Here is a 25,789-nt window from a genome sequence, read left to right as displayed (position 1 = left end):
AGGGATGGTTATATGATCCAATTAGATTAGCATTGTTGAGAGATTGCGCTAGCTAAAGTACGGACCCAAGGCAGCATTGCAATACTATTTGTGCTCACTTTTGTTACTTGCTACCTTGCTGTTTTTATTGTTACTATTACAAAAATCAATATCTACTATCATTACTACACTTGTATCACCATCACTTCGTCGAACTAGTGCACCTATACAACTTACCATTGTAATTGGTGTGTTGGGGACACAAGAGACTTTTTATTATTTGGTTGCAGGGTTGTTTGAGAGAGACCATCTTCATCCTACGCCTCCCACAGATTGATAAACCTTAGGTCATCCACTTGAGGGAAATTGCTACTGTCCTACAAGACTCTGCGCTTGGAGGGCCAACACAAGTCTACAAGAACAAGTTGTGTAGTAAACATCAATCTCTTTTTTGGCGCCGTTGCCGGGGATATGAGTGCTTGAAGGTATATCTTTAGATCTTGCAATTGAATCTTTTAGTTTCTTGTTTCATCACTAGTTTGGTTCATAAGAAGAAAACTACAAAAAAATGGAGTTGAGGGTGCATCATACTATTCATCTTTATAATGTCTTTCGTGAAAATGATGGAAAGGAAAATTTTGCTCAATTGATAGAAGAAGAATTCTATAAAATGTTTGACAAAAAATCTTTGAATGATGAGCATGATTGCAATACTGTTGGTATGTGTAGGATCGAAAGTATGTCTAGAGGGGGGGTGATTAAACTACTTGACAAAATAAAAATCTAGCCTTTTCCCAATTTTATGTCTTGGCAAATTTTAGCAACTCAGCACAAGTTAAGCAATCAACCTACACATGCAAGTCTAAGAGTATAGCAGTGGAATGTAAAACATTTGCATATGAAGGTAAAGGGAGGAGTTTGGAGGGAGCAAACGCAATGTAGACAAAAAGAGTTTTGGCGTGGTTCCGATAGGTGGTGCTATCGTACATCCACGTTAATGGAGACTTCAACCCACAAAGGGTAACGATTGCGCAAGTCCACGGAGGGCTCCACCCACAAAGGATCCACGAAGAAGCAACCTTGTCTATCCCACCATGGCCATCGCCCATGAAGGACTTGCCTCACTATGGTAGATCTTCACGAAGCAGGCAATCTCCTTGCCCGTACAAACTCCTTGGTTCAACTTCACAATCTTGACGGAGGCTCCCAAGTGACACCTAACCAATCTAGGAGACACCACTCTCCAAAAGGTAATAGATTGTGTGTTGATGATGAACTCCTTGCTCTTGTGCTTCAAATGATAGTCTCCCCAACACTCAACTCTCTCTCTCTCTCTCACAGATTTGGATTTGGTGGAAAGATGATTTGAGTGGAAAGAAACTTGGGGAAGGCTAGAGATCAAGTTTCATATGGTTGGAATGGAATATCTTGGTCTCAACACATGAGTAGGTGGTTGTCTCTCAGAAAATGTATGCTGGAAGTGTAGGCACATTCTGATGGCACTCCTTACTAATGAAGGAAGGGTGGATGGGTATATATATAGCCTCCACACAAAATCTAACCGTTACACACAATTTACCAAACTCGGTCAGACCGATTCAGTTCGAAATGTGAATGTTAGGCTTTTCGGTGGGACCGACATGTCAACTCGGTGGGACCAATTCCATTAGGGTTAGGGCATAACGTAATCTCGGTGAGAGTGATTACACAAATTCGGTAGGACCGACTTTGGTAATAAGCTGACCAGAGAGTTGGTCAGGCAAACTCGGTGGGACCGATTCGCTCATTTCGGTGAGACCGAAACGTTACAGAAGGGAAATAAAGAGTTTGCATTTCAAACTCGGTGGGACCGATCATTCATCTCGGTTGGGCCAAAACGTTACGAAGGGAAACAGAGAGTTTGCAATCCCATCTCGGTGAGACCGAAATGGCTAGGGTTTCTGGCATTGCCTATGTGAAGTGAACTCGGTGGCGCCGGATAGAACATTTCGGTGGGGCTGAGTTTGACTTTTGGTTTGGGACATATGTGGATATGAGAAAGTGGTTGATTGTTTTTGGAGCATATCACTAAGCATTTTGAGCAAGTGAGTCATTAAGCAACACCTCATCCCCTTTTAATAGTATTGGCTTTTCCTATGGACTCAATGTGATCTTGGATCACTAAAATGAAAATGTAGAGTCTTGAGCTTGAGCCAATGTGTGTCCTTAGCATTTTGAGGGGTCCACATTCCTAATCCATGCCATGCCAATCATTGAACTTTCTGAAATGATTATCTTGAAATAGTATTAGTTCAATGAGATATATGTTGTTAGTAATTACCAAAACCACCCAGGGATAATTGCACTTTCAATCTCCCCCTTTTTGGTAATTTATGACAACATATAGATCAAAGCTTCGACAAATGATAATAAGATTTAAATACATCGTCTCTTTGAGAAGTATGTGATAAGAAAGAGCTCCCCCTAAATTTGTGCATTATTTAAAATTTGCTCTTGAATGCAAATGCACAATCGATTAGGATCATGGGTTACTCTTCCATGTCACATACATATTGGTGGAGCGCTCAAAATGATAGGAATTAAAACATGCACTTATCACCAAGCAAAGTGAATGATCATATAGGGATATAAAAGATAATATCGTCTGTCAGGACCCCGATTCCAAGTCACATCGATCTAGCCGGTAACACCTCATATCACTTTGCGGCCTCACGCACGGTATCCCCACGGGTGTCGCCTTACCATGGCCCGGGACCATTTGCGCCTTTTGGCTCACGTATATGATAGTGTCGCTAGCATCCATATGACAGAGAACACGGGCCGACATGGCTAGTCATGAACCCAAAGCGGCACAAACCTATGGGGACAGGCATACATGAATCACATCGAGCATGTCGGTCAACAACGTGTGAATCCAGGCTGTAGCACTGGGCTAACAGGACTCCGGGGAACCCGGGCTGTAGCAGGCTAGGCAGGACTCCGGAACTCACCATGTGACATTTCCCCGAAGGGACAGACATAGGAACGAAGTGAAACACATGCCGGCCAGTCAAGTGTCCTGAGCAGTAATGCTGGGCTAGCAGGACTCCGGTGAACCGGGCTATAGCGGACTACTATGGCTCAAGGAGCACTAGACTACATTTCCCCATAAGAGAGGCTGCCAAGGATAAACAACTAGATTGTCGGATCCCACACATACCAAGCATTTCAATCATACACATAATATGCTCGATATGTGTAAATACAACATGGCATCACAACAGAACTCTACAACTCAAGTACTTTATTTAAAGGCTCCGGAGAGCCATACATAACATGTTCATACAGGTAGGGGTCACAAGACCCGACACTCAAGTCATACAAGCATACAAGCACATGCGGAAGCAAATAAGTCTGAGTACAGACACTAGAAAGAAAGAAGGCTTGTCGAAGCCTGTCTATCTACATAGGGCCCTCCATGGCCAGAATCACCACCTGGGTGGCAAGTTACTCATCGACGTCGAGGTCTACGTAAAACCCATTGGAGGGGGCGGTGTTGTCGTCTGAAAACAGTAATTAAAGCAACATGAGTACAAAGGTACTCAGCAAGTCTTACAACAGATCCTACTATACATGCTCATTCTCAAGAAGGTGGTGGAGTTATTGCAGCAAGCCAGCTTTGACTCTTGGCTAAGCTATCCTACGAGACACCACTATAAAATAGTTTTCGCACACGAGTCCACTAATCACCAACACAATACTCCACCGGGGATCCTCCCTCGTCATCCTACGAGAGGGCCATCCTCGGTACTCACACTTATCTTGAGTATTTTAGTAGTAACCATTAACTTGTCTATGAACTGTATAGGCAACCAAGTAGTCCTTTACCGCGGACGCATCTATTCGAATAGATGATGTTAACCCTGCAGGGGTGTACTTCTTCATACATGCTCTCACCACTTATCGTCGTTTACACGACATGTACTCAGCAACCTTCAAGCGGAAGCCCAACGAGGGTGTCGGCCATGGACTACCTAAACACACGAGTCTCTAGTCCAGGTTTATCGCCTATCCAGGTTCCATCCGCAGGGAGTCCGGCCGAGGTTTCCACATACGGCCCCGAACGATGTGTATAGGGTTCCGAGACGCCAAACGGGCGCCCGGCATACCCGACCACGGTGTATCTACCGCATCATAGCCCACCCCTAGGGTCAGCGCTACGCACGGCCACCAACACATAACCTACAAACACCAGAAACTAGTTGCAACTCCTGGACAGAGTACTAGGGTGATTAAGAAGCTGAGAGGGTCCATTGGTTTCGGGCCCAATGTATGGTAGTAACTGATTCTTGAATCACACATACATATCTCAGTTCTTAGGGACGGCCTCAATGAAACAACCCACCATGTACTCCTACATGGCCTCTCATCGATACCTTTACCAAAACATGTTCAACACATCCCTTACATTACCGACGTAATCATTTCACTCTAGCCATCACCCAAATGAACCAGACCTGACACAACTCTAAGCATAGCAGGCATAGCAAGGTAGGAAACACATACATGGCTCAATCAACTCCTACACATGCTAGTGGGTTTCATCTAGTTACTATGGCAATGACAGGTCATGCAGAGGATAGGGGTTCAACTACCGTAGCACACAGCAGTTTGAAACGTTGTTGTCTTAATGCAGTAAATGAGAGCAGAAGCGAGAACATGGGATTGTATCGATATGATCAATGGGGCTGCTTGCTTGATGGAGTAGTAGTAGGGTACTGCCCTTCAGCTGGATACTAGGAAATATCCTCGGAGGCAGAAGCTACCACGAAAGACACCACAAAACACAATCATCACATGGCAATATGCAACAATATGATGCATGCTATGACATGGCAATATGAAGTGTCTTGCCTAATGCAATGTGAAACAAGTTGGTTTGGGTCCATTTGAATCAAAGATTCAAATGGAAGCTTATGTTCTTAAGCAATGTAAGTGTACTAGCTTGTTTCTCCTAAACAACAAGGTTAAAGTGTTTTGTCATGCATGAAACCATTACAGATGGAAAGATTGAATTTTTTGATCAAATTTCATATATAACTCTTTGCATTTGGAGTTACAGATTAAAAGTTATGAATTTTTGAAGTTTGTAATATTTTCTGGAATTTCCTGAATAAGATTAAATCCAGAAAAGTCCATTACTACGTCAGCAGGTCAACAGGTGGCTCAGGTCAAACCTGACCAGTGGGATCCACTGGTTAGTGACACCGTTAGTTAACTAACTAATTAGGGTTAGTTAGTGCTAATCTAGGTTTAACCAGGGACGGGGCCCACATGTCAGTGACTCAGGGGGGGTCAAATCCCTGGTCAGCGGGGTCAAAGCACCGGAGTTTTAACACCGGCGACGGCCAGGCGCGGCGGGGCAGCGCGAGATTCGCGCTCCGGCGACCAAAAGTACGGCGGAGGCCATCTACGTGATGCGGGCGCTCCCCCGCATCGAGTGGTGGTGGTGGTTGGACCGAGGGTGGCTAAAAACGTCGCCGACGACGACTTCGACGGCTGCCGGAGCTCGAGTGAGCTCGGGGTCGTCGCTACAACGGTCGTGGCGGCGTGGGGTTAGCTCCTACGTGCTCTATGTGGCGCGGTGAGCAAGAAGGACGTGACGGCTGAGCCATTGCATGGCCGGAGCCACGCCGGCGGTGAGCACAGGCGGCGGCGGGTGCGGGTGAGCTCGGTGCGGTGCGTACGGTGCACGAGAGAGAGAACGGAGAGGGAGAGGACGGGCAGCAGCTCACAGCGGTCTCGACGAGCTGGTTAGCGAGGCCGGGGAAGAGCTAGAGCGGTCGAGGTAGCGAGGGGGATCTCCGGCGATGGCGGATCGGGATGGGCTCGGTGCAGCGTCTCCGGGGCGAGCGAGCGCTCGGGGATCGGTCGAGGCGAAGCAGTGGACGACGGCGAAGCTTGTTGGCACGGCGAGGCGACGAGTGGACGGCGGTGGCTGCGGGCTTCACGAGGGCGCGGGCGCGGCTACGCCGGCCATGGCGTCGAGGGAGCGAGGGAGAGAGCAGGGGGGAGTGTGAGGTGTCGGGTAGACCGGGGCGACACCGAGGAGGCGTTCGCGGCGTCGAAGCGGTGACCAAGCGATGCAGACGAGCAGGGTGGTGGCGTGGCGAGCTCGGGCGCGTGCGCCGTGTCCCTCCTTTGTCTACTGGCAGAGGTAGGCGATGACTGGCACGGGCCAGCACAGTGCTGGGCCGGCCAATGGGCTGCTAGGTGGGCTGCGCCAGGTAAGTGGCTGGATCCTTTCTCTCTCTCCTTTTTCTATTTTTTAATTATTCTGTTTTGTGTTTTGAAATAGTAAAAATACTATTTCATTTAGAAAAACCCTGAAAATAATCAGAGGCACCTTTGAAAATATTCTCAACAGCCTAAAATTACTTTCAGGATGATTTGGGCATTTTAAAATATTTATAGGATTTAAATTGCCCAAATGCAATTAGTAATGAATTAATCCAATGACCTTATGATGTCCTAGAAAAGTGTGAACCATTTTTGTCAAAGGTTTTAACCCAAAACAAAAATGGTGGACTTTTTAGAAGGGCATTTCAGGTTCAATGAAAAAGTTGTTAGTAAACCCTAGTTGTTCCAGGGGGGTGCTGGGGGTTCTGTCATCCCCATTTCAGTTTTCTGGAAAATTAAACATGATGCAACACTCTAATGCATGAACTAGCTAGGGTGTGACAACTCACCCCCACTCAAAAGAATCTCGTCCCAAGATTTAGGATCCGTTGGGAAGAAGGCGGGGTACTCGAGTCGAAGACGATCCTCCCTTTCCCAAGTGGCTTCTTTTTCGGAATGGTGTGACCATTGAACCTTGAGAAACTTGATGTTATGGCGTCGAGTGGTACGCTCGGCTTGATCAAGGATATGAACGGGATATTCCTGATAAGTGAGATTATCTTGGAGATCAAGCGTTTCGTGGTCCACTCCACAGATAGGATCCGCGAAGCAACGCCTGAGTTGAGAAACGTGGAAGACATCGTGAACTCTGGAAAGATGCAGAGGTAGTTCCAATTGGTAGGCAACTTCTCCTCATTTGGCAAGAATGCAAAAGGGTCCAATGTAACGAGGAGCCAATTTGCCTTTGATACCGAAACGATGGGTTCCCTTTAATGGAGTAACCCGAAGATAAGCCTTCTCGCCGACTTCATAAGTCATGATCTTATGTTTACGGTCATATTGGCTCTTTTGACAAGATTGGGCTGTTTTCAATTTCTCACGAATAACGCGAACCTGCTCTTCTACTTCCCGAATCATATCTGGGCCAAAGAGTTGTCTTTCCCCGGTTTCTGACCAGTTAAGAGGTGTTCGACATTTTCGTCCATAGAGAACTTCGAAAGGAGCTTTGCCCAAGCTAGCTTGATAACTGTTGTTATAAGCGAACTCCACGAATGGAAGGCATTTCTCCCAATCCATTCTGAATGAGATGACCAAAGCTCGGAGCATATCCTCCAGGATTTGATTGACTCGCTCTACTTGACCACTTGATTGGGGGTGAAACGCGGTGCTAAAAGAGAGACGAGTTCCCATAGCATTTTGGAAACTTTCCCAAAATCGAGAGGTGAAGAGACTCCCACGGTCTGAGTTAATTTCCAATGGGACACCATGAAGAGACACTATTCGGGAGATGTATAAGTCCGCTAGCTGGCTAGCGGTGATACTCTCACGAACAGGTAGGAAATGGGCTACTTTGGAAAGACGATCGATCACAACGAAGATAGCATTGTTCCCTCTCTTGGTCCTGGGAAACCCAGTAATGAAATCCATATTGATTTTATCCCATTTCCACTCAGGAATAGCCAAAGGTTGAAGGGTGCCAGCAGGCCATTGATGCTCTGCTTTAACACGACGACAGACGTCGCAACTAGCAATGTATTAAGCAATTTCTCTCTTCATCCTAGTCCACCAAAACCTTTGGCGTAGGTCTTGATACATTTTAGTACTACCGGGATGAATGGTGAGAGGGGATTCATGAGCTTGCTTAAGGATCAGCCGTCTCAGGTTTCGTGCTTTGGGAACCACTAAACGGTTTCCAAAGTATACGACACCTTGATCATCAACGAAGAAACAATTCGTGACTCCTTTCTTAATGTTTCTCTTAATATGGGAGATTCCTGGATCTACCTTCTGTGCCTTGATGATCTGATCCGTAAGGGTAGGTTTCGCCACCAGGGTGGATAGGAATCCTTGAGGAACAATGTGAAGGTTAAGCTGACGAAATTCCTCGTGGAGAAGTGGTTGACTTTGTTGTAACATCAGGTTGTTACAATAAGATTTACGACTTAGCGCATCAGCCATGACATTGGCTTTGCTGGGGTGTAAGTTATTCCTAAGTCATAATCCGAGATCAACTCGACCCAACGTCTTTGCCTGAAATTCAAATCCGGTTGGGTGAAGATATACTTCAAACTTTGTGATCGGTGAAGATCTCGCAACGATTACCGAGAAGGTAATGTCGCCACATTTTAAGTGCATGGACTACAGCTGCAAGCTCTAGATCATGTGTGGGATAGTTTTCCTCATGGGGGTGTAATTGCCGTGAAGCATAGGCAATTACCTAACGATCTTGCATGAGTATGCAACCTAGTCCTCGTCGCGAGGCGTCGCAATAGATAATAAAGTCCTTGGAGAAATCTGGTGGTACCAGTATGGGAGTAGTTGTCAGGCGTCTTTTCAGTTCCTGAAAGCTGAACTCGCACTGTGGGGTCCACTCGAACTTTCTATCTTTCTTGAGGAGTTCAGTTAGAGGTTTAGCAACCTTGGAGAAATTCTCGACGAAGCGGCGGCAATAACTCGCTAAGCCAAGGAAGCTCCGAACTTGCTTACCGTTTCAGGTGGAGTCCAATCAAGGACGGCTTGAACTCGCTCAGGATTGACAACAATACCCTTACCAGAGATTACATGGCCTAGATAGGTCACTTCTGGCAACCAAAATTCACACTTGGAGAATTTGGCATAAAGGCGATGCTCTCGAAGTTTCGTCAATACTAGCCTTAGATGTTTGGCATGTTCCTCCTCATTCTTGGAGTAGATGAGTATATCATCGAGGTATACCACGACGAATTTATCCAAATACTCCATGAAGACCGAGTTCATTAACCGAGAGAAGGTGGCTGGGGCATTGGTTAAACCAAAGGACATAACGGTGTACTCGTATTGGCCATAACGAGTAACAAAGGCCGTTTTGGGAATGTCCCCATTTCTGATTTTGATTTGATGGTAGCCCAACCTCAAATCCATCTTGGAAAAGACTGAGGATCCAACGAGCTGATCATATAGATTGTTGATCCTGGGAAGCGGATACTTGTTCTTGATAGTGACCAAGTTGACAGGTCGATAATCTACAACCATCCGATCCGTTCCATCCTTCTTTTTGATGAAGAGGACGGGGCAAGCCCAATGAGAAGAACTAGGACGGGTGAAACCCTTTTTCAAGGACTCATCGAGTTGGTTCTTAAGCTCGGCTAGTTCTAAGGGTGCCATCTTATAGGGTCTTCTAGAAATTGGGACGGTTCCTGGAACAAGGTCTATCACAAACTCGACATCCCTGTCAGGTGGAACACCTGGCAGTTCTTCTAGAAAGACATCCGGGAAGTCTCGGACTACCGGAATATCTTCAAGGTCTGGAAGGGGGTTGGCATTTAGGGAGTAAAGCTGGCGCTTGGCCACTCGAGTTAAGACATTGACTGTCTTGCCCGATGGGTGAGTAAGTTGAACAGTTCTAGTATAGCAATCAATCTTAGCATAATGGGCTGACATCCAGTTCATACCCAAGATGATGTTTATGTCCGAGGACTTGAGAGCTATTAAAGATGCAAGGAAGACAATTCTATCGACAAGAATTTCATTCCCATGGCTTACTCTGGAGGTTTGCCATCTAGAGCCAGGGGTTTGAATTACCATGGAAGTGGGCATGTCACAGAATGTCGTGTTATGCAATCGAGCATAGCTCTCAGATATGAATGAATGAGATGCTCCAGTATCGAAAAGAACAGATGTCGGATGGCAATTAACAAGTAGCGTACCAAGGACGACGTTAGGATCATCATGAGCCTCCTCAGCTGAGACATAGTTGACATGGCCACGTGCAGTGGTGGCTGGCTTGGCATAGAAGGTCTTGCCCGCTGGCTTACCACGGCCAACAGACTTTCCAGACTGGTTGGGGTTGCTGTTCTGGGGACACTCTCGACTGTAGTGACCCGACTCTCCACACTTGAAACATGTCACAACATTGGGGCGTGGAGCAGCATTAGCAGCGGGGCCACCATAGGTCTTGGGCGGTGTAAACTGCTAGTTGGGGCGAGGCGCCTCAAAGGATGGCCTCGGAATGAACCTGGGTGGCAGCGCTGTGCTTGGAATCCACACCCGGTGCTTCTGAGATCCAGAGCCGGATGAAGAACCAAAATCACGAGAGTGCTTGCGTGAAGCGTCATAGTCAGACTGGCCTGTCTCAGCACTGATGGCTTTATTGACCAACTTCTGGAAGGAGGTGCACTCGTGCAGATGAAGATCGCGGCGAAGCTCGGGGCTAAGTCCCTTGCGGAACCTTGCCTGCTTCTTAGCGTCGGTGGATACCTCTTCAGGAGCATATCGTGCCAGATTCCCAAACTCACGACTATATGCATCCACAGTCAGTCTGCCTTGGGTGAAATTGCAGAACTCTTCCCTCTTGCGATCTATGAGACCTTCCGGGATGTGATGCTCACGGAAAGCCTCACTGAATTCATCCCAAGTAGTGATTTGGCCGACCGGGCGCATAGCCTCAAAGTTTTCCCACCAAAGGCTAGCAGGGCCTTCGAGGTGATAGGCATCATAGGTAACCTTATCAGCTTCGGCTACGTTGGCAGAACGTAGCTTGTGGGTGATGCTGCGAAGCCAGTCATCCGCGTCGAGGGGCTCGACAGAATGATTAAACTTTGGTGGGTACAACTTGATAAAGTCACTGATTGACACCAAGTCGTTTTGCTGTTGACGTGCATTGTTCTGCTCAATCCGCTCCAGTAAGCGGTTAATCTCACACTTGTTTCTTTCTGCCTCCAGCATAACTTCGGCCAGAGAAGGCGGGTGAGGCAGATTTTCACCCCTAGCTGCACTGGCTTCCCCCTACTCCGGGGCAGCAGGATTGCTGCGGGTGTTGACCATCCTAGGAAAAACGAGACAATGGTTTAGACAAGGATGGCACAAACTTGGCAAGGAAGTGCAGAATGTAATGGATAACATGGAATGCTAAGATGTTCATTGCACGGCATGGTAATATAGAAACTGCCATATATATACCATTGGTCATACACACCGTACATAGTTTAGTACAAGCCCAGGCTAGAGTACAACTACGGTGAAAGACATTACATCTCATCGGAGGCATTCCAAGCTCCTATACATTATTTTTCTACACCTCCTGAGCGTGATACACACCAAGTCGTATCCCACGGGTCACGCAGGACTGTGGAGAATACAACAATTACAGTACTAGTGAAACTACTACTAGCTCAGAATGCTCCGTAGTAATCCTCATAAAAGTCACCACCAAAGCCTGGAAGCAGAACATGATCATCTGGGAACAGACGGTCCTGCGGAGCCTGCGGACCATAGGGACTCGGATGTGGCCTTGGTCCCACAGACGGTGGCAGACGGGGGCCACGAGGAGGGGTGATGCCTCCTACATCACGCCACTCCATACAATCTGGCAATCCAAACCGCACAGGGTACAGGTCCCTCAGGTCCATGTATCCTGCCTACACAGCAGGTGCAAACCGAGTCAAAGTGGCCCAGTGATCAGCACGAGAGTTGAAAAGCTCCATATGCAAGGCCTGATTTTCGCGGTCCTTATCTTCGAGCATCTCGGCAGTGGTGCGGAGTAGTGACTCCTCATGTGTAGAGTCATAGTACAAAGCCTGATAGTACCCCTGTGCTCCAGGGAGTGAGGCTGGCATGTAGCGGAAATCGGTGTTCTGAAGCAAGGCAGTCCTGGCTCGAATGATAGTCACCATTGAGTAAGCTGCATCCTGCGCAGACATCTCAATAGTGACCCCAAGTCCATAGGAGCAGTGAAGGGGTTCAGTGGCTCCAGGATAATTGGGATATATCCTGATGGTACAAAGGTCCTGGCTCTGGTTGAAGTCTCGGAACTGCTCCTCGACGGTATATTCCATATACCATCGATAGCCTGTCTCGACCATCACTCGAACCAACATGGCCGTGTGACCGGGTACATCGAGGCACCGGGTCAAGGTATATTCCGGATACCATCGATAGCCTGTCTCGACCATCACTCGAACCAACATGGCCGTGTGACCGGGTACATCGAGGCACCGGGTCAGACGAACCACTTGGTTCTGGGAACGGGTGGCCATCTGAAAGCACAAAATAATGCAAAGGCATTAGAATTTCCTAGGAGAAATCAGACAGCATAACGGATGTAAATGCTCAGAAAAATATTTGAGACATTCACAACAGTTTGCAAAACCACTCAACAACATCATATCAAGGTTCTGGTTCAACTGACAACATACTAAAAGTGGTAGAAACTGTACTGAGGCTTGTAACAACAATCCTATAAGCTACTACGGATTAGTAACACGTGAACCTGATAGAGAGAAGAGAGCCTATTCCTTAACCCACGTAGAATGAGAAGAGAATGACTCAGATCAAAGGGCATAAGGTAAAGGAGTAAAAGAGCCTTACGTTCCCTCCCACAATCAATTCCCCTACATATAACTAAAGCATTTCTAGACTCAACATCGACCAGTTTGGCTCAGCGAACCTACTGGCAGTCCGGCTCTGATGCCAATGCTGTCAGGACCCCGATTCCAAGTCACATCGATCTAGCCGGTAACACTTCATATCACTTTGCGGCCTCACGCACGGTATCCCCATGGGTGTCGCCTTACCATGGCCCGGGACCGTTTGCGCCTTTTGGCTCACATATATGATAGTGTCGCTAGCATCCATATGACAGAGAACCCGGGCCGACATGGCTAGCCGTGAACCCAAAGCGGCACAGACCTATGGGGACAGGCATACATGAATCACATCGAGCATGTCGGTCAACAACGTGTGAATCCAGGCTGTAGCACTGGGTTAACAGGACTTCGGGGAACCCAGGCAGTAGCAGGCTAGGCAGGACTCCAGAAGTCACCGCGTGAAATTTCCCCGAAGGGACAGACATAGGAACGAAGTGAAACACATGCCAGCCAGTCAAGTTTCTTGAGCAGTAGTGCTGGGCTAGCAGGACTCCGGTGAACCGGGCTGTAGCGGACTACTATGGCTCAAGGAGCACTAGACTACATTTCCCCATAAGAGAGGTTGCCAAGGATAAACAACTAGATTGTCGGATCCCACACATACCAAGCATTTCAATCATACACACAATATGCTCGATATGTGTAAATACAACATGGCATCACAACAAAACTCTACAACTCAAGTACTTTATTTAAAGGCTCCGGAGAGCCATACATAACATGTTCATACAGGTAGGGGTCACAAGACCCGACACTCAAGTCATACAAGCATACAAGCACATGCGGAAGCAAATAAGTCTGAGTACAGACACTAGAAAGAAAGAAGGCTTGTCGAAGCCTGTCTATCTACATAGGGCCCTCCATGGCCAGAATCACCACCTGGGTGGCAAGTTACTCACCGACGTCGAGGTCTACGTAAAACCCATCGGAGGGGGCGGTGTTGTCGACTGAAAACAGTAATTAAAGCAACATGAGTACAAAGGTACTCAGCAAGTCTTACAACAGATCCTACTATACATGCTCATTCTCAAGAAGGTGGTGGAGTTATTGCAGCAAGCCAGCTTCGACTCTTGGCTGAGCTATCCTACGAGACACCACTGTAAAATAGTTTTCACACACGAGTCCACTAATCACCAACACAATGCTCCACCGGGGATCCTCCCTCGTCATCCTACGAGAGGGCCATCCTCGGTACTCACACTTATCTTGAGTCTTTTAGTAGTAACCATTAACTTGTCTATGAACTGTATAGGCAACCAAGTAGTCCTTTACCGCGAACGCGGCTATTCGAATAGATGATGTTAACCCTGCAGGGGTGTACTTCTTCATACACGCTCTCACCACTTATCGTCATTTACACGACATGTACTCGGAAACCTTCAAGCGGAAGCCCAACGAGGGTGTCGGCCACGGCCTACCTAAACACACGAGTCTCTAGTCCAGGTTTATCGTCTATCCAAGTTCCATCCGTAGGGAGTCCGGCCGAGGTTTCCACATACGGCCCCAAACGATGTGTACAGGGCCCCGAGACGCCAAACGGGCGCCCGACATACCCGGCCACGGTGTATCTACCGCATCATAGCCCACCCCTAGGGTCAGCGCTACGCACGGCCGCCAACACATAACCTACAAACACCAGAAACTAGTTGCAACTCCTGGACAGAGTACTAGGGTGATTAAGAAGCTGAGAGGGTCCATTGGTTTCGGGCCCAATGTATGGTAGTAACTGATTCTTGAATCACACATACATATCTCAGTTCTTAGGGACGGCCTCAATGAAACAACCCACCATGTACTCCTACATGGCCTCTCATCGATACCTTTACCAAAACATGTTCAACACATCCCTTACATTACCGACGTAATCATTTCACTCTAGCCCATCACCCAGATGAACCAGACCTGAGACAACTCTAAGCATAGCAGGCATAGCAAGGTAGGAAACACATACATGGCTCAATTAACTCCTACACATGCTAGTGGGTTTCATCTAGTTACTGTGGCAATGACAGGTCATGCAGAGGATAGGGGTTCAACTACCGCAGCACACAGCAGTTTGAAACGTCGTTGTCTTAATGCAGTAAATGAGAGCAGAAGCGAGAACTAGGATTGTATCAATATGATCAATGGGGCTGCTTGCCTGATGGAGTAATAGTAGGGTACTGCCCTTCAGCTGGATACTCGGAAATATCCTCGGAGGCAGAAGCTACCACGAAAGACACCACAGAACGCAATCATCACATGGCAATATGCAACAATATGATGCATGCTATGACATGGCAATATGAAGTGTCTTGCCTAATGCAATGTGAAACAAGTTGGTTTGGGTCCATTTGAATCAAAGATTCAAATGGAAGCTTATGTTCTTAAGCATTATAAGTGTATTAGCTTGTTTCACCTAAACATCAAGGTTAAAGTGTTTTTTCATGCATGAAACCATTACAGATGGAAAGATTGAATTTTTCTGATCAAATTTCATATATAACTCTTTGCATTTGGAGTTACAGATTAAAATTTATGAATTTTTGAAGTTTGTAATATTTTCTGGAATTTCCTGAATAAGATTAAATCCAGAAAAGTCCATTACTGCGTTAGCAGGTCAACAGGCGGCTCAGGTCAAACCTGACCAGTGGGACCCACTGGTCAGTGACACCGTTAGTTAACTAACTAATTAGGGTTAGTTAGTGCTAATCTAGGCTTGACCAGGGACAGGGCCCACATGTCAGTGACTCAGGGGGGGTCAAATCCCTGGTCAGCGGGGTCAAAGCACCGGTGTTTTAATGCTGACGACGACCAGATGCGGTGGAGCAGCACGGGATTCGCGCTCCGGCGACCAAAAGTACGACAGAGGCCATCTACGTGATGCGGGTGCTCCCCCACATCGAGTGGTGGTGGTGGTTGGACCGGGGGTGGCTGAAAACATCGCCGGCGATGACTTCGGTGGCTGCCGGAGCTCGGGGTCGTCGCTACGACGGGCGTGGCGGCGTGGGGTTAGCTCCTACGTGCTCTACGTGGCGCGGTGAGCAAGAAGGACGTGAAGGCTGAGCCGTTGCGTGGCCGGAGTCACGCCGGCGGTGAGCACAGGCGGCGGCGGGTGCGGGTGAGCTCGGTGCGGTGCGTACGGTGCACGAGAGAGAGAACGGAGAGGGAGAGGACGGGCAGCAGCTCACAGCGGTCTCGACGAGCTGGTTAGCGAGGTCGTGGAAGAGCTGGAGCGGTCGAGGTAGCGAGGGGGATCTCCAGCGATGGCAAATCGGGACGGGCTCGGTGCAGCGTCTCCGGGGCGAGCGAGTGCTCGGGGATCGGTCGAGGCGAAGCTTGTTGGCATGGCGAGGCGACGAGTGGACGGCGGTGGCTGTGGGCTTCACGACGGCACGGGTGCGGCTGTGTCGGCCATGGCATCGAGGGAGCGAGGGAGAGAGCAGGGGGGAGTGTGAGGTGTCGGGTAGACCGGGGCGACACCGAGGAGGCGTTCGTGGCGTCTAAGCGGTGACCAGGCGATGTAGACGAGCAGGGTGGTGGCGTGGCGAGCTCGGGCGCGTGCACCGTGTCCCTCCTCTGTCTACTGGCAGAGGTAGGCGATGACTGGCACGGGCCAGCACAGTGCTGGGTCGGCCAGTGGGCTGCCAGGTGGGCTGCGCCAGGTAAGTGGCTGGATCCTTTCTCTCTCTCCTTTTTCTATTTTTTAATTATTCTATTTTGTGTTTTGAAATAGTAAAAATACTAATTCATTTAGAAAAACCCTGAAAATAATCAGAGGCACCTTTGAAAATATTCTCAACAGCCTAAAATTACTTTCAGGATGATTTGGGCATTTTAAAATATTTATAGGATTTAAATTGCCCAAATGCAATTAGTAATGAATTAATCCAATGACCTTATGATGTCCTAGAAAAGTGTGCACCATTTTTGTCAAAGGTTTTAACCCAAAAAAGGGTGGACTTTTTATAAGGGCATTTTAGGTTCATTGAAAAAGTTTTTAGTAAACCCTAGTTGTTCCAGGGGGGTGCTGGGGGTTCTGTCATCCCCATTTCAGTTTTTTGGGAAATTAAACATGATGCAACACTCTAATGCATGAACTAGCTAGGGTGTGACATCATCCAAGCAAACATTAAAGTATGATACGATCAAACACATGATCATATAAGTATCTCACACACAGACATAAGAAGTATCAAACGAGCACACACAAAAGTTCAAACAAATATCAAGAGAGACAAAGAAGCAAAACACTCTCTCTCGAAGCCTATGATCTATACATTTCTCCCCCTTCGCCAACAAGTTACCAAAAAGTTTGAAAATTCATAGTGCTATGTGTCTCTCAGGCTTGGTCTTCGGGAGGTGATGTAGAGAGAAATCCAAGGATGAAGGCATCAGTAGATGTTGTTGGAGCTGGTGGAGTAGTTGCTGGAGGTGGCACTAAAGCTGTGGCTATTGGTGCAGATGAAGTGGCTCTTGTATCTGGCATTGGCACTGCAGCTGACCTTTGACCTCTTGGCACTCGCTGAAAAGCATTCTTAGTTGCCTTCCCTTTCTTCTCCTCTGCTTCCTCCTGGAGCTGCTCGACTACAGTCTGTATCTCAGTCACTTTCAGATCAAGATCATAAAACTTGGTCTCAACGATCCTCTCCAAGCTCTCCTGATTTTCAGTCAGGGTGGCCAAGCCCTTCTCAATCCTCAAAGTTGCCTGAATCAGATAACCTACTTGATATTGTTTGCTCTTTAAGAACACCTGAGATGCCTCCTCAACACTTGGCATCCTTGCAGCCTTTTCCTCCTTTGCCTTTTCCCTCTTCTCTTGTGCTTGCACTGATGAAGGATCATCCTCATTCAACACAACTGTGTTGTCCTCAAAATTTGGGTGCAACGGTAAATGCTCCTTGTCCAACAGGTAAGTGCATGTGCCCATCTTGGAGTTGATGAGCACCTGAATGTGTGGAGAATACCCACAAGATTTTTCTGATCTGCAACAGTCCTCTTGATTGTCTCAAAAATTAGACTCATGACCTTGAATTTTTTAGGAACATCAAATATCTGCAGCAGGTTGATAGAATGGCCTCTGATCATCTTGTGATCTCCAGATTTGGGTAACAGAGTATGCCTCAAGATTGTGTTGATTGTAGGCAGACCAGACAACAAATAATGCACAGATCCAAGCTTGTGTGTCTCCAAAGCTTTGTCTGGGATCTCCTTGTACATGTTTCCCATATAGTTGTTGTCCTTCTTCTTCTTGGCATACACATCCAAATCACCCTCATGCTCTTTTGGGGCATTTATCAACTTGGCCCACTCATCAACAGTTGATTGGTACCTTGTACCCTTAGACATCCGAACAATTCTACCATCTGGATAGAAATGAGTTGTAGAATAGAACTGTATAATGAGCTCATCATTCCATTTGGTAAGCTTATGTCCCACAAATTTGTCAACACCACATGATTTGAAGCTCTCATGTACATTGGGAAAATAGTCTTCATTCTCATCAATGAATTCCCAATCAACCCATTTTATATCACATACTATATGCTTCTTGTCAAGCAAAATGGTCTCATAGGATTCTCGTTGTTCCTTGGTGTGGAACCTATAGTCCATTGCATTCCTCCTCCTTACAGCATATGGATCAACCTGTCTCCAAAGTCTCAGTCCTGCATCCTTCCCGATGTTCATATCCTCAGCCACTGGATGAGTGTCATTGTGTTCTGGAATCTTTGGTTTCAGTTTCCTCAGCACTTCGGCTTCTACATGTTCTTCCTCAACTTTAGGCACTAGGGCCTTGTTGTTCTCTTCAGCTGGGATGTTCCTGGTGCTTCTCTTGGGCTGAGAAGGCTTCTGAGCTTGAGCTGCAGCCTTGGGGGCCATCTTGGGCTTTGAAGTGGCAGCTGTCGGTGTGAAAACTGGCGGATCTCGGGTACGGGGTCCCGAACTATGCGTCTAAGGTCAATGGTAACAGGAGACGGGGGACACAATATTTACCCAAGTTCAGGCCCTCTCTATGGAGGTAATACCGTACTTCCTACTTGATTGATCTCGATGAATATGAATATTACAAGAGTTGATCTACCACGAGATCGTAATGGCTAAACCCTAAAAGTCTAGCATGTCATACTATGATTATTCGAATGTGTCTACAGATCTAGCCCTCCGGTTTATATAGACACAGGAGGGATCTAGGGTTACATAAGGTCGGTTACAGAGAATTGAATCTTCATATTTGGTCGACAAGCTTGCCTTCCACGCCAAGGAGAGTCCCATCCGGACACGGGTAGAGTCTTCGGCCTTTGTATCTTCATGGCCCATCAGTCTGGCCCACATCCAATAGGTCGGACGCCCGAGGACCCCTTAGTCCAGGACTCCTCAGTAGCCCCTGAACCAGAATTCAATGACGAGGTGTCTGGCGCGCAGATAGTCTTCGGCATTGCAAGGCGGCTTCCCCTTTCTGAATACTCCAAGATAGTCTTCGGTCCTAATGAACGTGTCCAGATCTGCAACACAAGTACCACACACAATTGTAGAGAACATAATATTGCACGAGTCCAATCTGCTGACAACTTTTTGTAACATGACATCACGTTTTCCCGGTCATTAATTCGAACCGTTTCTTGTCCCGCCGTTCCATGTTTCGAGGCGCAGTTTTTATTGGCACGTCTTGTCGAAGCAGAGATCGTGTCCCCTTATCGCGGGATTCTCATCAATACGAGCGTGGATAACCCAACCATTCTATTGGAATGATTCCTTAGGAATATGCAGGTTTTCAGGATTAGGTGGAGGCGTTCGATATCCGTTACCTTTATAAAGGAGCCAAGGGCCGCCTTGTTTTGCGCCAACCTTTTCCTTAGCCCTTCCAACTTCGAGTTCTAGCACCCAAGGCTCGACTTCATCGCTTCAAGCTTCCCAATCATGCCCGGACCCAGCCCACAAGGCCGATGGGTGGCCTCCTCTGTTACAGAGGAGGACATCATGAAGCTTCATGTGGCTAGATACCTGACCGCAGAGATCCCCCACAGGCTCCCTGCCCGAGGATAGGCTATTCCTACTCCTAGATCCAGCGAGAGGGTCGTATTCATCTCCCACTTCCTGCGAGGGCTAGGATTCGCTCTTCACCCCTTCGTCCGGGGGCTCATGTTTTACTACGGACTAGATTTTCATGATCTAGCCCCAGATTCTTTCCTTTACATATCGACGTTCATTGTCATGTGCGAGGCCTTTCTCTGTATCCCCCACACTTTGGCTTGTGGCTCAAGACCTTTAGTGTGAAGCCAAAGGTAGTCAACAGGGAACAAGCGGAGTGCGGAGGTGCTACAATGAGCAAACTTATCAATGCTTCCTTGCCAAAAGGGTCTTTCACCGAAACTCCTGACCTATGGCAGTGGGAGTGGTTTTATGTCACTGAACCCCGCGGTACCAAGTGGGCGGCTATACCTGTGTTTCGATCTGGCCCTCCATTATAGCTTGCGTCATGGATTAAAAAAGGACCGGACTGGGGATCAATTGACGAAGTGCAGACTCTACAGAGCCGCATCCGGAGCCTCCTTGAGAAGGACGTCAGTCTTATCAACGTGGTTCAAGTAATGCTGGTCCGCTGGGTTCTGCCATGGCAGCGACGGCCTCTCCGTATGTGGGAGTTTAATCCGGAAGGACCACGGACCCTCCAGGACTTCTTTGGTATTACGCACAAAGGAATGTGGAAGCTGTTTTTCGGGAAACGAAAACAGTGGTCGGACACCACCGAGGACATCGGCCTCGACCGCAACCATCCGGATACCTCGGTAAGCGCTCTATTTCCAAACATTTTTTCAGAAATGTATGTCATAGTGCGACACTGATCACACTATCCTCTTCCAAGGCTGGATAAAGAAAGCAGAGTGAATCAGGTGTTTGGTCCCCCTTCCCGAAGACTCAGCGGATTCCGTATTAACAAGGATGCTGGCCCCGACACCGTACTAGATGCCTATGAAGGAGGACAAGACGGAGAGCGGGAGGACCGAAGGTGGCCTCCATCCCGAAGGCATATTAGATGCCGTGTCCGGGGAGATGAAAATCCCATCGCTCGAAGACAAAAGCAAAGGAAAAGCCAACATTCATTCTCCCCATGGCAAGAAAAGGGCCGTCTTAGAAGATTGGGAGGAAAAGGTTCCCAAGCGAGGCAAGATACCCCTGTCGGGCGGCTCGGGCTTGGAAGACGATGTTATCGCGCAATCCCCCGGTGTGGACAAGCCTAAATCGTAAGTGAACAAGGGTGTTTTACACATACCCCATTCCTCTCCTATGACCAGGGTAACATCTAGAATGTATGTTTTTGTAGTTCAGCGCACAGTCTTCCTTAACAATCCTCTTCCTCGGGGATCTTCTCCCAGAGATGATGGAGAGTGAGATGCCTCCACCAGTCTCCTCGCCCAATAGGGCGGACGACTTCGAGGTGTCGTCCCGGAGGGTTTCTCCTGATCGACAAGTGATGCGAGGCATGATGAAAATACTAACCGAAGGTGATACTTTGGTAGCCCAGGGTCCAAGGGCAAACAATAAAGGACCCGGACTGTCCGGCTTTCAGCCGGAGACAACTCTAGGGACGAATGAATGGATCCCTTCGAAGGGAGGTCGTGCTGCTATAGCAGCTTCCAGAGATCCAGAAGCGCCGGATATATTGATGAATATGCTGTGACAGGCATTTGTCTCCGAGGACCATCGTACCTTGATGGGTACGGTGGTTGAAAAGGTCCTATACGCAAAAAGTGGATTGAATGAGGCCTTCACGAGGCTGCTAAGAGGCTTCGAGGTTTGTGCTGCAATGCTTTCGATTGTGTTTTATTCACAAAGTACTCCTGTGTATAGATAGTAGCCCCTGAGACTCTGGTTGGCTTTCCAAGGGAGGTGATCAGAGGATCAAAAAGATATGTCCGAGAAATAATCTGGCTACTTGGAACACAGGTTGTTACCTCCCTGGCTACTGCTCGATCCACAAAGTTTGCAGATCTGCAGCGGAATATTGATGAGGCGGATGATGACATCATGCTTATCAATAGGCGGATTGACGAGGCACAAGGTATGTTTTTGGGGCAGTCAGTATATGTATGTATGATAATATATGCACGAAGCTATTATTGTATACTGAGACGCGCATAACTGCAGATGGTGCTGCCGCGGTGGAGGCCCTTTGGGCTGAACTTGCTCTAGCCAAGGAGCAAGCCCGGATGAGCAATTTGGCTGCCAATAAGACAGCTGATGAATTAAAAACCGAACAGGCTGCTCGGCGCTAGAGTGAGGAGAGAATCTTTGTCATGGCGCGCGAGCTAGAGGAAACCACTGTCCAGTGCGAATTCCTCGAGAAGGATAATAAAGCCAAAGCGACCGATCTCGACAAGGCCATACAAGAGGCGAGAGAAGCACAGTCCGAGTCTAGAGCTGCTCGGGAGGAGATCCGGCAAGCTGGGGAGATAGCGGCTGGTAAGCCTTTCTTGTTACAGACTAAATTCGGTGATCCAAAGTATTCCCCGCTTAACCAGATGTGGAGCTCGCCAGACACATTCTTGGACCTGCCGAAGAGTACCCCTGATGCGGCGCGATTTTACCAAGCACAGGAAGGGTGTGCCATGAAGAAGCTTTTTTTTGTCACAGTTCGGCGCGCCAAAGCGTCCACTGTTACTAAATGAACAGATGGCCCAGTGGGCCGAGCTCCATAGGATATCCGGTTCTGCCATGAAGGACGTCGTAGTCCGGCTGTGGCCTACTGAGCCCATTCCAAATAGTTACTTCTGTTTGGTGCAGCGGCTTACGGATGTGGTGTAGCGTATCGATGCCGTTAAGAATTCAACATGCATTGAAGGTGCACGGATGGCCTTTGCCCGTGTCAAAACATACTGGGCGAACATGAAGGCCACCGACGTTGCAGCGAGGAGTCCCCTCAAGGGTAAGGACCATCACACACCCCAACATTATTTCGAGGACGTCTTAGAGGGTGCCCGCTTGATTGAGGGTCAGTGCTCGAAAGATATGATATTCAAATGAAATGTATTGAAATTGTAAAAGACAATATTATGATATTTGCTTAAAAGTTTTTGGTTCCTCCTGTGCGGCCGTTTTTGTATAATATGAAAGTTTTCCAGTCGTCGGCTTCAGCTCCCTCGTAGAAAATACGGGGGTGTTCGAAAAAGCACTTGATCACTTGTCTTGGTCCATGAAGGAGGTGTCAATGCGGTGAATGAGGCAATCGAACTATGGCGCGTTAACACTTTCACTTATCCATAGGAGTTTTATGGTGGGTCTACGATATAAACCCTGGTATGTACGCGGTTATCCCAATGTGGTGCGTTTACATGTATGACCTGAAGAAAGGTCCTTCATGTAATACGAGGGGAATCGCGGTATAATATGAAAGTTTTCCAGTCGTCAGCTTCAGCTCCCTCATAGAAAATACGGGGGTGTTCGGAAAAGCACTTGATCACTCGTCTTGGTCCATGAAGGAGGTGTCAATGCGGTGAATGAGGCAATCGAACTATAGCACATTAACACTTTCACTTATCCATAGGAGTTTTATGGTGGGTCTACGATATAAACCCTGGTATGTACACGGTTATCCCAATGTGGTGCGTTTACATGTATGACCTGAAGCAAGGTCCTTCATGTAATACGGGGGGAATCACGAAAGATTCCGATAAGTCGTCGAGTGGTTGACCAGCTCTCGCCGCATCATGACAGTCAGTTTTCGGCTTTCTCTACTGAGGTGTTTGACCAAATGAACCGGAAACACAATCACAGTAGTTCTCCCTTTACTACCTTAGCCGATAGAGCGGAACGTAAGGTAGCAAGCACAGGAGCCGGGCAACCCAACTATTGACCCACGACATGATTCGGAGCTGATGCATATAAGGCCAAACTCGCGATGCCGAAGTATGCTATAAAGCTGTTCGGACTTGTTGGCAATTTATTTTGTTCCAATATCGAGCCCCTGGCGAGTTATATCGGGGCGTGTGAAATAACACAAGGAGCAAAAATGCAGATTTGTAGATAAAAGTGAATACTGGATACAGATTATATTCACTAGAACTTGAGTGATATGTCAATCGTTGTTTTGTATACAATAACGCCACGACCCCGGCTATTTGACATGCGAAGGGTCAACGGCTAAGGTAGAAGGCACTTTACAGGCTCGCAAAATAGAGAGTGCGGTCTATAAAATGTTGTTTTGGACCTCCTGTCGCACGTCTGCACCGCCTTTCCTCGATGAAGGGGCTCCTTAAAGGGAGTAGCTTCTGGATGAATGTACAAACCGGAACTTTGATAGAGTCGGTGAGATGACCAGCCTGTGAGTCACCTATGTTAAAGGATAATGAAAAGAAAGAGTGGTTAGAAAAGAAAAGAAGGAGGTTATGGGAGTACTTGTAGGCCCGTCCGTATTGTGCCTCCGCCGATGCCCATGGTATTTTAAGTGCATAGTTATGTATGCGCGATACAGATTTTGCGGGTGTATGAGGCGGACAGCGGAAGCCGAACTGCTAGTCCAGCTCCATAGTTGGTCAGTCCTGCTGAATGGAGACCGGCGGCTTAATGGCCAACAAGGTATGCAGTTTAATAAGACCGATTTGTACTCCGGCTAGAGGGAAAGTAGTATGATCCTCAGTCCGGAGGGAGTGCGTCTCATGCTCCTCTATACGGGCGTGTGTCACGTATACCATGTTCACTATTTTTACCTCAGGGGGAAATTGCTTCTGACCCTCGGTATTTGTTTGTCGAGTCTCTTCGTCATCCCTATCACTGGGCGGCCTTTTCCCCTTGTGTTCGGCGTTGAGCTTGCCAGCCTACTTGAAGACCCAACAACTTCTGTTGGTGTGATTAGCTGGTTTATCAGGGTTGCCATGAATCTGGCAGGGCCGATCCATGTCTTATCCAAATTGGATGGTTCGTCTCTGTTTGCCTTGAATGGCTTTTTCCGTTGACCGGGTTTGGGGCCGCTGAATCCGGCATTGACCGCTGTGTCGCGCATTCTTTCATTATCATTGTGATGTTTGTGTTTGCTGCGTCGAGGTTTTCCATTGCCGTTTCGGACTTCGGAAGTGCCCGGATCGTTGGCGTTGTTGCTTCTATGAGCGAGCCAGCTGTCTTCTCCCGCGCAAAAGCGGGTCATCAGAGCGGTAAGGGATGACATGGATTTTGTTTTTTCTTGACCGATGTGGTGGGTGAGCCACTCGTCCTGTATGCTGTGTTTGAAGGTAGCTAGGGCTTCCATGTCCGGACAGTCGACAATTTGGTTCTTTTTTAACTAAGAACCTAGTCCAGAGCTTCCAGGCTGATTCTCCGGGCTGTTGAACTATATGTCTTAAGTCATCGGCGTCTGGTGGCCAGACATATGTACCTTGGAAGTTGTCGCGGAAGGCGTCCTCCAAATCCTCCAAGCTTCCAATAGAGTTTTCGGGCAGACTGTTTAACCAGTGCTGAGCTGGACCTTTGACTTTTAACGGGAGGTATTTGATGGCATGAAGGTCATCTCCGCGGGCCATGTGGATATGGAGAAGGAAATCCTCGATCCATACCACGGGATCAGTTGTTCCATCATATGATTCGATATTTACGGGTTTAAACCCTTCTGGGAATTCGTGCTCCATTACTTCGTCTGTGAAGCAAAGAGGGTGTGTGGCGCCTCTATGTTGGGCCACATTGCGACATAGCTCTGATGGAGTCAGTCTATGGTTTTCGGCCCGAATATGGCTAGGCTTGTCATGTCCGAATAGATAGCCGTCATCACGTGTCGGGGCACGTCCTCGCGATCCGTAGATCGATCTGGTATGTCCTGCTCTATTGTCCAGGTCCTACCGAAGGTCGTATGTATGACTGCGAGATTTTTTACCTCTGCTTTATGATGAGGCGGGGCAAGCTGGTGTTCGGCTTGAGTTGCCGCTTTATCCCGACCTCATGGTGGTCGGTCAGCTGCATTGCGCAATGATGGTATGTGCTCCGGCGCCTCGTCGTCGAACTGAGGTAGCCATTTGCACTTCGGGTAGATTTTGGTTGGGCACTTGAGGCCGTGTTCTTCGGCT

This window comes from Triticum urartu, chromosome 5A, assembly GCF_056163025.1.
Source record: "Triticum urartu cultivar PI428250 chromosome 5A, HENAU_Tu73, whole genome shotgun sequence".
In the NCBI taxonomy this organism is placed as follows: Eukaryota; Viridiplantae; Streptophyta; class Magnoliopsida; order Poales; family Poaceae; genus Triticum; species Triticum urartu.
This window is presented reverse-complemented; position numbering follows the sequence as displayed.